Here is a 13,181-nt window from a genome sequence, read left to right on the forward strand (position 1 = left end):
ATGGCGATTCAGGGACGGACAGGCAGACAGGGGCAAGTGGGGCCCAGTGGCCCAGCCTGGTCCTTTCCAACTGGGCATGCAACTATTTCCAATGGTTTTAAGGATCCATGTGCCTGGGCAAAATGACCTGGAAATACCAGGAACTGGACTTCAAACTTCTTTTCTCCACTCGTTTGTCTTGTCAGACTTTTCCATGGCAAATTGGTACATGAGCAAAGCACCCTTAGGTTCTTCAGCACCCTGACCCTGTCCAGAGAGCCATGCCCTTCCGGTTGGCATGGACATTGAAAACTCACAAATGTTCAACATCCCACTTAAAGGAATTGTGGGAGCATTTTTACTTATTTACCTAAATTAAGTAATTAAATTTTTTTTTGCTTTGCTTTTCCCTTTCCCAGTGCAGTCCTTTTCACAGTGAGGTTGTGTGTACGAGAGCTGATGTGACACTGATGAAGTAGCGGGCTCTCCTTCTAGCAGGGGCCCTGCATCTGGCGGGGGGCGAGGGTCCCTCTCTCAGGTCCTCGCGGTGTGGCCTCCCTGACCCTGTACCTGAAGGGCCACCTCCAACCGCAGCGTCCCAGGTCCCTCCCCTGCTCTGCAGCTCTCACTACCTTCTAAGGGACACAGTGATTTGCTTACGCTCTGTGCTTGTTATTTATTGACACCCTCGCCCCCCCAGTAGAACGGAAGGTCCACAGTGCAGGGAGCTTTGTCTATTTTGTGCGTTCAGGTGGCCCCAGCACCTACGACAGTGCCTTATTCAACAAATATCTGTTGAAGAATGAACGAATGAACAAATGAATGAATGAATGTAAGAGAAATTCTTTTCTTCAGTGAAAGATTAGATTCGGAGGAAAATGAGTCTGGCCTTGGAGAGAGAATAACTTCTCTTGGGCGACCTGGTAAGTGTGTCCTGGCAGCCCCTCTGGGAGGGGAGCAGGGTCAGAACCGGGGCCACCACATTCTTAGTCAGACTCACTCCCAGCCCACCGCCCTGGCCCCAGCTGCCGATCCTGAGCCGGGGTCTCCAGGAGAGGCCCAACGTGCAGGATTCACGGGTGTTTGTTACATCCTTCCCTGTGTGTGTCGGACTTTGCCCTTCCGAGTGGGTGGGAGGGGTGGGCGGGGGCCCACATCACTCTCCAGACCGCCTCTCAGACTTGCAGTGGTGATTCCAAGACTCCTGGCGGTCAACACGAACACAAGATCACACGATGGTCCTGTTTTTAAAAAATGACCATTTGATGAAGAAGACAATGCACTGAGTTGAGTATTGGTCCACTAACGAGCTGGGTCACCTTGTACGAATATTGTAAGTCCTCTTGGGTTTCACTTTTCTTGATGGAAAATAACGTGGCCGGACCCTGAGGCGGCTGGAGCCTGACCTAATTTGCAGTCCTCTCGTGCTAGGGTTCCAAGTGGGCGCCCCTGGTTTTGCACGCCCAGCAGACCTTCCTGCTTTGGGGCTAAAGTTTTGCATCTCCAGGCCCCCTCCCCACGCCCACTCCCGCTGCCCGCCCCCCGCTGACCTCCACCTCACAGTCAGCCTGGTTCTGCTCAGGGGTGCGTGTCTGAGTGGGGTGAGCGGGGGTCCGCTGTCTGCCCATCCTGGTCGGCCCTCTGAGCCCCTGGAGGTGGCGCTGCATCGGCTGTGTCTCCAGGCCTCACATCCCCACTGCGGTGGCACCAGCAGGACAGGGGTGCTCGGGAGAACGTGAACCCAGTGGGGGGAGCTTGCCTCCTGGTCCCTCCTGGCAGTGTCGCCCTGGACAGACTCTGCCTCCATGTCCACCCACAGCCCCGAGGGCAGCCCTCTCCACACAGCAGTCTTCTCTGGCTCACCAAAACTGACCCCTCTCTTCACTGCTCAGGCCGAGGGGCTCACTAGCCCCAAAGAAAGGTCAACACTCTCTCCATCTAACTTTCCTTGAATTACCCAGATTTGGAGTGACAGGCCTGCTTCCTGCAGGGCCTCTGATTGACACGGAAATTGCTACCAGCAGTGACCCTGTTAACCGACCCCGGAAATGAGACCCAAGGTTGGCTCCCAGGGCATGTCTCCTGGTTGGAGAGGTGGAAAAAGGTCCCAAACCTACCAGAGGTGATGTGGAGTGAAGTGTGAGGTAAGGTACCTGGGAGCATGAGTGTGAGGTAAGGTACCTGGGGGCATCTCGTTTCCATGGTAACAGTCACGTGCTAAAGATGGGGGTCAGTTGGCTTCTTCTGAGAGCTACACAACATTCAAGAAGGAAAGAAGGAATGGAGGAGTGAGAGTGTCCCTCTGGGAATGGGACAATGGAGAGGCTTTCCCAGCTAAGCCCCCACTGTTGCGAGGCAGTGAGGGCTGGGCTCAGGCTGGGCCGGGCTGCTGGATTTGCAGCACCAATTAGATGTCCATCACGTCCCACTTCCTTACACCAAGGTCTTGGCCTTGGAGAGCAAAGAGTTAAACTCTGAGACATGGGGTTGGGAAGTTTGGGCAGAAAGGTGAGGCCGAGAATTTGGGATCCTGAGCAAATACCCTGACCCTTCTCCCCCAGCAGAGATGACCCCTCCACCCCCATCTGAGGCCAAGCATCTCTCCTCTCCATAAATGCTTCCATTGACCATTGACCACCCAAGGGCTCACACGGGACGTGGACACAGGATGGGGCCATCTCCACATCCCGCATCGCTTCCAGGTGCATGAGGGTGAGACGCCTCATGGCCCAGACACAAGCACTGGCCTGCCAGGGTGGACAGCCTGTGCCCAGGAGAGTTGCAGAGCTGCATTGGCAGGGTTCTGGGGAGGACTGAGGGTAGATTTGGGGGTGTCAGACCACAGAGGTTGAGGTGCCATGCTCAGAGGACTGACGTCATCACACTCCCCAGGATTCGGGGCGGATGTGCTGGCCAAGCGCACAGGAGGCTATGACCGTCCTGCGAGTGGGTAACCAAGCCCTGGGCTCGAAGGTGGCCAAGAGTTCATGCAGTGGAAATGCCGGAGACCCACCTTCCACCTCCAAAACGTGGCAACCTCACTACTCGAGGTGGCCCTGGGTTAGCAGCAACCCACCCCTGGGATCTCGGCAGACACGCTCCCTCCCAGGCTTCATGAAGTCAAATCTGCATTCTAGAAAGTTCCCAGGTACTTCACAGGCACATTAGCTGTGGGAAGTTCAGTGATGCTGCCGGTGAGGGGGTCCCGGGCTCAGGGAGGCTTCAGTGTTGGATGGACCTATGATGTGCACCTTTCTCGGCCACCCTAGGGTCCAACATCCCTCGACTCCACCCTCAACCATCCTCCCCAGGCTCCTGCCAATGCAGTCCTGCAACTCTTCTGGGTTCTCCCATCACTCAGATGTTCAAAAATGCCCTGGTGAGGGGCCACCAGCATCTTTCACAATCCCTTCTGGGCATCTCGAGTCTTTGTAGCCCAGAGTTGATGTGGGGCCCAGAGTCCCTCACCAAGAATGGAGGCCAGGTCCCCTTGAGGAAGAGCCTTACAGCAAAGCCACAGATACAAGTGATGAGCCTTCCCCCAAGCCTTCCCCAGAGTGATCTGAGCCATTCACTAGTACTCGTTTGCTAGGGTTGAATTGAGTTCCCCCAAAGATGTTGCAGTCCTAACCCCCAGTATCCGTAAATGTGACCTTATTTGGAAATAGGATCTTTGCAGATAATCAAGCTGAGACGAGGTCATTAGGGTGAGCCCTAATCCATTATGACTGTGTCCTTATAAAAAGAGGATATTTAGACACAGACATACACAGAGGGAATATGATGTAAAGACACACAGAGAGAACACCATCTATAGCCAAGGGAATGCCTGAGGCTGTTAGAAGCTAGGAGAGAGTCACCCTCAGAAAGAACCAACCCTGGTGACACCTTGATCTCAGACTTCTAGTCTCTAGAACTGAGAGACAATAAGTTTCTGTTGTAAATTCAGCTTGTGGTACTTTATGATACAGTCCTAGAAACTAATACAACCAGGGTGACTACTACTGGAGAAAGAAAAATATCTAGGCTTTCTGAAGGTCATTAAATATTAGCTCTGAACTGACACTAATCCTCAGAGCCCAAATCTCCTCTGGTTCACCAAAGATCGAGCCTGTGGATTTCAGGTGCTGGTTGAAGTCTTGGTCCAAGACGTGGTCTCATTATGGGTCCAGTGAGGTGACACACACATCCCTTGGGGACCTCCTAAGGCCCAGAATAGATACACTCAGTAGCTACATTTCTTCTCTGATTTTTGGAGAGGCATATTATAGCGGAAGTCTCTCTCACCAAGACAGGGAAGCAAAACCACTATCACCATCCAGGAAGGAATTGCAGAAATCCATGTCACTATCAAGGATGTGAAAGATTCAGGAGTGGTCACTGCACGTGCCCTTTGAGCTCGCATGTTTGGCCAGTGCTCAGGCCAGGTGAGTTACAGAGAATGACTACAGAGCACACGTTCTCTGTAAAGGACCAGGTAGTAAGTATTTTAGGCTTGGTGGAACACACTTGGCCTCTATTACATGTTCTTCTTTGTTTTATTTTTGTAACCATTAAAACACGTAGAAACCATTCTTAGTTTAAAGGTTGTATTTAAACAGGCCACACGCAAGATTTGGCCCACAGACTGACATTTGTCAAGTCCTTGATATAGAGTATCATAAATTTAACCAAGTGATGATGACAATTGTTGCTGATGTTCTGGATGTAATATCATTACTGGAGCAAATTCCCTGGCACCTGATATGCAACTACTGACCTAGAAAATGTTTGGTTTTCCACCATTCCTTCAGAAAAAATCATCAGAAGTACTTTGCCTTTGCATGGCAAGGGCAGCAATATACCTCTACTGTGTGAGTTATATTGGGTTACACCAAGTCCCCTGCTCTCTGATATAACACATTCAGAGGGACCTTGAACATTATGCTAAACATCCCGCTGGCCCATTACACTGATGACAGGATGCTATGTTGATTGCATTTGGAAAACAGGAAGTAAGATGCCTTAGCAAAACACACATGTGTCAGAGATTGGAACTGCAAAAATTCAGGGACCTGGCCTATGAGTGAGGTGTTAGGAGACCCAGTGCACTGGAAATATCCTCTTGAAAGAGAAAGATAATTTTCTGCAGCTTGTGCCACTCACCCCCAAAATACTCATGGGATTTTGAGATAATATACACAACATTTGGACATATTGTTCTGGCTTATTTACCAAGCCACCAGTAAGTTTGCAATTTTGAGTAGAGTTAAGAATCACAGACTGCTCGGCAGCAGCTGGTCCAGGCTGTAATACAAGATGCCCTGCCACTGAGCCCAGAAGTTTCTATGGCTTGTGAAATATTCATGGCAGACATATAGAGTGTACAGCATCTTTGGGAAGTCCTAGTAAGTGAAACAGCACAGATCTGTCTTACTTCTCTGTTGCCATGTGCCAAATGACCCCAAGACTTAGTGGGTTAAAGCAACAAACATTTACCGTCTTCTAGTTTCTGAACGTTACATGTGCCACCACAGCTTTCCTGGGGCCTCTGGCTCAGGCTCTCTCACTGGCTGCAGTAGGTGTCGTCCAGGGATGAATGCATAGCTCATGAATTCAAACACATCAATTTTCTTTTCCCTGCCCATATACAACTGGCCCATGTAAAAAGTGACAATGGTGGCATATAGGATCAATCCCATGAGTTTCTGCTCACTGTGGCTGATCTGAGTTATACCACTGAGTTCCCATCAGAGGCTGGCACGTGAGCCTGGATATAGCATCATTACCCAGGAGCAGTGGCCGGCAACCTGGTAGCAAGTTAATTTGATAGGATTCCTTCCATTACAGAGGGCCAGGGGCACATAGTTTGGGTCTGGACATGCTTTCCCTCTGAGCCTGCAGCCCCTGGCAGCACCAGCACTTGTGAATTTACAGCAAGTGTAATCCAATGCACAGAATACATCACAACACATTTTAGGTCAAAGAAATAGAACAATGTCCCAGCTGTTCGCTGGTCTTTCCACATGCCCACCACCGAGGAGCAGCTAGCTTCATAGAATGATGGACCTATCTGCTTGGCAGCCAGCAGTATATGCCTCAAACAGCAGCAAAATATGGGACCATCTCAAGCCAACTGTGCTTGTCCAGAAACCAAGCAGTAGGAGTGGCTTTTCTGATGACTAAAGGATGTAAGAAATTTTGCTTCCCATCCCCATGACCATGGCCTGAGTGGGTTGGAGTGCTGTTGCCCAAGAGAGGCTGGCTTCCACTTAGAAACACACTCTTGGTTCCACTGAACTGGCAGTGGGGATTGTACCCTTGACCTCTTCAGGCCCCTGAACAAGCTGGCAGAGAATTATCAACTAGAAGGATTGGTCCTAATTCCCGAAGGAAACTGTGTACCTGCTGCCCCGTGGGAACCAGGAGGACAATGCTTGTAGCCCAAGGGGGTCACTGGTAGTGCTTTCTCACTCAAGGGTCCTGGTCGATGGAAAACCAAAGCAACCCAGTAAATATAAGACCACTTCAGAACTCATATCCTACGGATGTCAAGATTTGGGTCAGCCTACCAGGGAGATAACCACATCCAGCTGGAATGACTGCAGATGATAACAAGACATGAAATGGGAAGGAAGCAATGACAACCTACTTTGACCTCTTGACCAACAACCAAAGCAGGTACTGTTGCAGCTATGTTTAATGTAAATTAAAGAAAATGACAGTAAATACTTAACAAATTTCTGGAAGGTTTAGGGATTTCTAACCCTTGTAAAAATGAGAGAAATCATCTAAATGTACATAAATACATAGGTAGAGAGCAAATTTGACCGTGTAAAATATCTTGAACTTTGGATATAAAAAAATTTTTAACTGTGCAAAGTTTATAGTATATACAATGGACAAAGGTTTAAAAAACTTTAAGATGTAAAGATCTCACACAAAATGATTTTTAAAACACTGGAACTCCAATAATTAAAGAAGCAAAGAACATGAACACAAAATTCTTAGGAAACAATATGCAAATGCTTAAAAATTACAGGAAAAGTGAGAAGAATGATTAGCAATCAAAGAAATAATTTAAAACAACGATAACAATATTCAAACCGATCAAATCGTCAGATTTTGATTTTTTTTATCAGAAGATTCAATGCTGTTGAATGAAGCTTGGTGAAATGAACACCTACATCCATAGTAAGTGGAAATCGGCATCACCTCTGTGGAAATCAACATGGTATTTTGTACCAAGAATCTGAGAAAGAGCACACTCTCTGACCCAGTAAATCTACTTTGGAGATGTCCTAAAGAAAGAATCCCAAGCACAGAAAAATCACTTTTTTTCCCCAAGAAAAATCATTTTGCATGAAGATGTTCATCAAAGGAAATCTTAGTAATAGTGAAAAATTATAAGCAACCCAAATTACCAGTAGTAGAGAAATCACTAACACATCTTGGTTACAGCTACATAGTGAAATATGCAACCATCACTAGTGTATTTCTATGGAATTTGTAATCACGTGGAGAATTTTCATCCTGCAGTGTTAACTCAGAAAGAACAAGACAACAAAGCTTTACAAACAACTCAGTAGAAAAAAGGAGAAAAAAGAAGATACACCAGTGGGTGTCACTGTGAAAGGGTGAGTTCCATCCCTTCCCTTGGATTCTGCTTTCCTGGTCATTGAAATGTTTCTTTTTTTTTTTTTTAATCTATGTATTTTATTTATTTTTGGCTATGTTGGGTCTTCGTTGCTGCGTGCAGGCTTTTCTCTAGTTGTGGCGAGCAGGGGTTACTCTTCATTGCGGTGCACGGGCTTCCCATTGCGGTGTGCGGGCTTCCCATTGTGATGTCTTCTCTTGTTGTGGAGCATGGGCTCTAGGTGCACGGGGTTCAGTAGTTGTGGCACGTAGGCTCAGTATTGTGGCTCACGGGCTTAGCTGCTCCGCAGCATGTGGGATCCTCCCAGACCAGGGATTGAACCCGTGTCCCCTGCATTGGCAGATGGATTCTTAATCACTGTGCCACCAGGGAAGTCCCTGAAATGTTTCTATAAGGCACATAATAAACTTTTATAATTGAAAAATACTGTATTTTAAAAAATGAAGTGTAATGGCTTTGCTCTCCCCAAAAAGAGAAAAAGAGGGGAGTTTCCCTGCCACCTCCCCTCCATGGGTGAGTCCGTGAGTCAGTCCTGGAGCAGGTATTTGACCTTGGAGGGGTTCCCCACTGGCCACACCCCACTGACCTGCTTCCCCAAGACCTGCTTGCTCACACCTTCCCTAAACCTTCCCTAAAGTTAAACACAGGTCTGGGGTTGGTGTGAGCTGCCCATAATCTCTTAGATTTCAGCAGTCTCACTGAGCAAAGCCACACATTCCTGCCCACTGAGTCCTCGACCCACACAGAGGCCATGCCAGTGAGGTGCAGGCTCACCCAGGTCTCTCCACACATTCCTCCCCGCTGAGCACAGCAATAGCCTTCACCACCCTTCTCTGTTCAGAGAGGCAATGCCAAAGCCCAGCAATGCCTTCCACTGACCAAGGCTCCAAAATCCCACCAAGTCCTAACCATGGCCTCCAAGGAATTTAAAACTAGGAGTGAGAGACAAGGAGCCTAATACCTGATTCCTCACCCCCAAGCCATCCCTGCCAGCCTCCCTGACTCTGCCAAACTGCAGCTAAACATCCTACACTCAGCTCGGCACCAGCCAGGGGTGTTCTGCCCAGCAAGTGAGCCTGGAATTCATCTGCTGATTCCTTGCCTAGGTTCCAGGAACCTGGGGTAAGTGCGGACACTGTACATTCTCCCATTGATCTGCACCTCAGTCCCCATGGTGAGGACTGGACCAGCCCCCTCCCAGTGACACTAACTGTGTCACTTCCTCCCGCCTGCTGTCCCTGGCTGGAGTCTTACCTCCTTGGGCCTTGGTGCTGCACCTCTCCTGACCATGAGACCAAATTTCAATCCATGTCTACCCCAGACAAAGGTGTATGGGTACATTTGTTATTTCAGGCATGAGGACTTTCCATCTGGCTGGGACTGGTGGTGAACTGTCTCCACTCCAACAGAGGAAAGAATAAGAAGAATTACATGTAAACTACCCTTAAGTGGGGCTGCCCAAGGATGGCAGTTACTAGCCCCTGCTTTGCTCAGAGGCTGTTTCTGTGATACTGTTTCATAAGCCCCAGATTATCCTGTGGTTTGGTGATCAGTCATGATTGACCAGTAGGGAGAGTTTCATTTACTGGACAAAGGGCCTGGATTTGATCATCTCTGAAGAGCCTCACTAAACTTTATTTCAGTTTTATACCTTTTGTTCATGTCTTCCCCCTACTTTTTCTAAATAGAGTTCCTGAGGGCTGGGCCCCAGAATTCAGGCAAATCTGATTGCACTTCCACTGGATGGAGTATGGTGTATAAATGATTATGATTCTTGGGCCAAGTCTTATCTCACTGGTTGTGTCCTAAACTGGTTCTCTTGTCCCTGCTGTGCAGCACCTTCTGCAGGACAGAGGCTCTGACAGCAGGTGTGGCACTGGTCAGAGGGCTGTGGAATAGGCCACCTCCCAGAGTTAGTTATTAGCATTCCAGCTTCGATGCAAACTTCACCCTGATGGAGACGAAACCACTTTTACCATTCGAGTTGCTACAAAAGTTTATGCAAAAACAAATGACAGAAAGACTCCCCTGTACCAAGGATCCTGTTTTCTCTTCCTAACAGCCCTAACATTTAGCCAAGGCCGGTTATAAAGGACGACTTGGGGACCTGGGGGTGAGGTTAAGAGAATGTCCTGAGCCCTGTGGTTCTTCAGTGGTGGGTAAGACCTGGACCAGGTGCCCTGACCCCACCTCTCAACCACCGCCCTCCAGGATGGCACTGCCTAGCTTCTTGGTGAAAACCAGAGGCATCTCACCAAAGCAGCCTAACGGATCAGGTGCTGCTCACGTACCCAAGATGTTACCACATAAAATACGAGCCGGCTTGTGCCGTTCAGCAACTTCTTTATGATGTCACCAGCAATGTTAAAATGAGTGACTTTGGTTCTAAGTCCCATGTCAGGCTTCCAAACCTGGGGGTCCGGCAACGGGAGGAAGAATTCCTAGAGAATCAGACTTTGAAGCCTAGTGGGATTTGATTGCAGGACTTCGACAAGACTGGGGGAAACAGAGACTCCACTCTTGGAGGGCACACACAAAGTAGTGTGCGCATCGAGACCCAGGGGAAGGAGCAGTGACCACAGGGGAGACTGAACCAGACCTACATGCTAGTGTTGGAGGATCTCCTGCAGAGGCAGGGGTTGGCTGTGGCTCACCATGGGGACAAGGACACTGGCAGCAGAATTTCTGGGAAGTACTCCTTGGCTTGAGCCTTCCCAGAGTCTATCATTAGCCCCACCAAAGAGCCCAGGTGGGCTCCAGTTTTGGGTTGCCTCGGGCCAAACAACCAACAGGGAGGGAACCCAGCCCCACCCATCAACAGTCAAGTGGATTAAAGTTTTACTGAGCTCTGCTCACCAGAGCAACAGTCAGCTCTACCCACCACCAGTCCCTCCCATCAGGAAACTTACACAAGCCTCTTAGATAGCCTCATCCACTAGAGGGCAGACAGCAGAAGCAAGAAGAACTACAATCCTGCAGCCTGTGGAACTAAAAACTCATTCACAGGAAGATAGACGAGATGAAAAGGCAGAGAGCTACATACCAGATGAAGGAACAAGATAAAACCCCAGAAAAACAACTAAATGAAGTGGAGATAGGCAACCTTCCAGAAAAAGAATTCAGAATAATGATAGTGAAGATGATCCAGGACCTCGGAAAAAGAATGGAGGCAAAGATTGAGAAGATGCAAGAAATGTTTAACAAAGACCTAGAAGAATTAAAAAACAAACAAACAGAGATGAACGATACAATAACTGAAATGAAAACTATATTAGAAGGAATCAATAGCAGAATAACTGAGGCAGAAGAACGGATAAGTGACCTGGAAGACAGAATGGTGGAATTCACTGCTGCAGAACAGACTAAAGAAAAAAGAATAAAAAGAAATGAAGACAGCCTAAGAGACCTCTGGGACAACATTAAACGCAACAACATTCGCATTATAGGGGTCCCAGAAGGAGAAGAGAGAGAGAAAGGACCAGAGAAAATATTTGAAGAGATTATAATCGAAAACTTCCCTAACATGGGAAAGGAAATAGCCACCCAAGTCCAGGAAGCGCAGAGAGTCCCATACAGAATAAACCCAAGGAGAAACACGCCGAGACACATAGTAATCAAAGTGGCAAAAATTAAAGACAAAGAAAAATTATTGAAAGCAGCAAGGGAAAAACGACAAATAACATACAAGGGAACCCCCATAAGGTTAACAGCTGATTTCTCAGCAGAAACTCTGCAAGCCAGAAGGGAGTGGCATGAAATACTTAAAGTGATGAAAGGGAAGAACCTACAACCAAGATTACTCTACCCAGCAAGGATCTCATTTAGATTTGATGGAGAAATCAAAAGCTTTACAGACAAGCAAAAGCTAAGAGAATTCAGCACCACCAAACCAGCTCTACAACAAATGCTAAAGGAACTTCTCTAAGTGGGAAACACAAGAGAAGAAAAGGACCTACAAAAACAAACCCAAAACAATTAAGAAAATGGTCATAGGAACATACATATCGATAATTACCTTAAACGTGAATGGATTAAATGCCCCAACCAAAAGACATAGACTGGCTGAATGGATACAAAAACAAGACCCATATATATGCTGTCTACAAGAGACCCACTTCAGACCTAGGGACACATACAGACTGAAAGTGAGGGGATGGAAAAAGATATTCCATGCAAATGGAAATCAAAAGAAAGCTGGAGTAGCTATACTCATATCAGATAAAATAGACTTTAAAATAAAGAATGTTACAAGAGACAAGGAAGGACACTACATAATGATCCAGGGATCAATCCAAGAAGAAGATATAACAATTATAAATATATATGCACCCAACATAGGAGCACCTCAATACATAAGGCAACTGCTAACAGCTATAAAAGAGGAAATCGACAGTAACACAATAATAGTGGGGGACTTTAACACCTCACTTACACCAATGGACAGATCATCCAAAATGAAAATAAATAAGGAAACAGAAGCTTTAAATGACACAATAGACCAGATAGATTTAATTGATATATATAGGACATTCCATCCAAGAACGGCAGATTACACGTTCTTCTCAAGTGCACACGGAACATTCTCCAGGATAGATCACATCTTGGGTCACAAATCAAGCCTCAGTAAATTTAAGAAAATTGAAATCATATCAAGCATCTTTTCTGACCACAACGCTATGAGATTAGAAATGAATTACAGGGAAAAAAACGTAAAAAAGACAAACACATGGAGGCTAAACAATACGTTACTAAATAACCAAGAGATCACTGAAGGAATCAAACAGGAAATAAAAAAATACCTAGAGACAAATGACAATGAAAACACGACGACCCAAAACCTATGGGATGCAGCAAAAGCGGTTCTAAGAGGGAAGTTTATAGCTATACAAGCCTACCTAAAGAAACAAGAAAAATCTCAAGTAAACGATCTAACTTTACACCTAAAGAAACTAGAGAAAGAAGAACAAACAAAACCCAAAGTTAGCAGAAGGAAAGAAATCATAAAGATCAGAGCAGAAATAAATGAAATAGAAACAAAGAAAACAATAGCAAAGATCAATAAAACTAAAAGTTGGTTCTTTGAGAAGATAAACAAAATTGATAAGCCATTAGCCAGACTCAGCAAGAAAAAGAGGGAGAGGACTCAAATCAATAAAATCAGAAATGAAAAAGGAGAAGTTACAACAGACACCGCAGAAATACAAAACATCCTAAGAGACTACTACAAGCAACTTTATGCCAATAAAATGGACAACCTGGAAGAAATGGACAAATTCTTAGAAAGGTATAACCTTCCAAGACTGAATCAGGAAGAAACAGAAAATATCAACAGACCAATCACAAGTAATGAAATTGAAACTGTGATTAAAAATCTTCCAACAAACAAAAGTCCAGGACCAGATGGCTTCACAGGTGAATTCTATCAAACATTTAGAGAAGAGCTAACACCCATCCTTCTCAAACTCTTCCAAAAAATTGCAGAGGAAGGAACTCTCCCAAACTCATTCTATGAGGCCACAATCACCCTGATACCAAAACCAGACAAAGACACTACAAAAAAAGAAAA

Source organism: Balaenoptera acutorostrata, chromosome 4 (assembly GCF_949987535.1).
Source record: "Balaenoptera acutorostrata chromosome 4, mBalAcu1.1, whole genome shotgun sequence".
In the NCBI taxonomy this organism is placed as follows: Eukaryota; Metazoa; Chordata; class Mammalia; order Artiodactyla; family Balaenopteridae; genus Balaenoptera; species Balaenoptera acutorostrata.